Source organism: Sciurus carolinensis, chromosome 11 (assembly GCF_902686445.1).
Source record: "Sciurus carolinensis chromosome 11, mSciCar1.2, whole genome shotgun sequence".
Lineage (NCBI taxonomy): Eukaryota > Metazoa > Chordata > Mammalia > Rodentia > Sciuridae > Sciurus > Sciurus carolinensis.
Genome location: NC_062223.1, coordinates 123,579,040 through 123,581,031, shown reverse-complemented (window position 1 = coordinate 123,581,031; position 1,992 = coordinate 123,579,040). Strand labels below are relative to the sequence as shown.

General features: G+C 38.4%; 1 pseudogene; it reads right to left on the bottom strand.

Annotated features, from left to right (window-relative positions):
• Positions 1-386: 386 nt before the first annotated feature.
• Positions 387-1,304, bottom strand: LOC124958948 (olfactory receptor 8G1-like; annotated as a pseudogene).
• Positions 1,305-1,992: the final 688 nt, after the last annotated feature.

Here is a 1,992-nt window from a genome sequence, read left to right as displayed (position 1 = left end):
ATGGCTATTTATAAGCTCTGTGCAGTTTATATAGATGGAAGAAAGGAGGATAACAATCACGTTGGGAAAATGGCATTTTCATTATTGTTGAAAACTGAGTTTTTGTTAATTGTATAGTAGAGTTATAAAGTGATGGGCTTTGCACTAATGGTTATAAGGATATTTGCCCTCATTAGCATTTCTTCTAATCTTTGCCTCTGTGATACACATAAGATAAAATCATGCTGAGAAAATGCCATTAAAAGACCATAATAACAAACAACAATAACAACAAATCCTAACACCAGAGGAAAAATATTTTCAAAGGAGTACATTTCATAACATCAATTCATATCTTGTGATGTCAATAACTTAGATCTAATAAATCATGCATTCATTACTTCTGTTCACAGGAACATTTTTCTGTGCAGCATTTTCTCCAGGGCAACATTGACGTCTTTATTCCTCAAGTTGTAGATCAGGGGGTTCAGCATGGGCACAACAATGGTAAAAAACACAGAGGACACTTTCCCTTGGTCCATGGAACTGACTAATGATGGCTTTAGGTACATAGACACTAAAGAACCAAAGAAGAGAGCAACAGCTGAGATGTGGGAGCTGCAGGTGCCGAAGGCTTTGGCTCTGCTCTCAGTGGAGCGAATGCACAGGATTCTGGCAAAGATGAAGATGTAGGAGCTAAGGGTGGTCAAGACTGGGACAAAGATGTTAAATGTACCAAAAGTAGAATCAGCACTTCATTGACATAGGTACTTGAGCAAGAGAGTTTCAGAAGGGGAAGAGGATCACAGAAATAATGGTTGATCACATCAAATTTGCATAATTGGACCATAATCGTGCAGCCTGCATGAGTTGATGCACAAACCACACCTATTACATACACCCCTAAAATCAGGGAAAGGCAGGTCTGAGAGGACATGATGACATGGTAAAGCTGTGAGCTACAGATGGCCACATAGCAGCCATAAGTCATTGCAGACAACAGCAAAAATGAAGAAGAAGTAGAGCTGAGTCATGCATTCAGGGTAGGAGATGATGTTCTTCTCCATCACAAAGTTCACCAACATTTTGGGGGTGATCACAGTTGAATGACACAGGTCAATCATAGACAGACTGCTCAGGAGATAGTGCATGGGAGTATGTAGGTTAGAGCTGAGTCCAATCAGCACGACCATACCAAGTTTCCCCAATAATGTGAGCACATAGATTTCCAGGAAGAGGAGGAGGAGGGGCAGCTGGAGCTCTGGCTGCTCTGAGAGTCCAGCCAGGATGAACTCAGTCACTGTGGAATGATTTCCTGTTGCCATGTCCTTTGTTCTTCTTCTGAAAGGGAGAGAGAAAGCATAAATGGTTATTGGAGGTTATTCCTTGGTTATTCCTTTCTTTGTCCATGAGAGTTCCTCATATATATGGTTTCTTGTTTAACTATCCCCTTTGCCTCAATACAGTTATTTACTCTGGCTCAATTTACAAAATGAAATTTTGTCTTGATTTTATATTTACTTAGAATAATTTTTAAAAGTATATTTGGGTTTCCTTTAACAATTTACTCACTTTAAGAAACATTGATCTGTTTTGAAGTTTTTCTTATTTTGAACATTTCAATGCCTTCGAACCCATATCTCTAAGTTGAGATTTGCAAACCTACATTCTTATAGATGCCAATGTCTTATAGACGTCAATTCCTGAGGGAAAACTTAGAGAGGGAAGGACTTGCCCAAGGCTTTTAATAACCTGAAACTAGTTTCTGCCAGTGATAAGTAACATTATTACTATCATCAACTATTTTAATTTTTAAAACAATTCTCAGGAAATCTGCATTTCCAACAAATTGTTAAGTTTGTGAAATATTATTAAAATGATACAACATCTGTATCAACTACTGTGCAATCTGCTAGGTGGGTTGGCTCACATTTAGCCCATTTGTTCTCAGGACCAAAATGTGAGGGAAATAGAATCAGTAGTAGTTAATGCCCAGGCCTTAAAGTCAAAGTG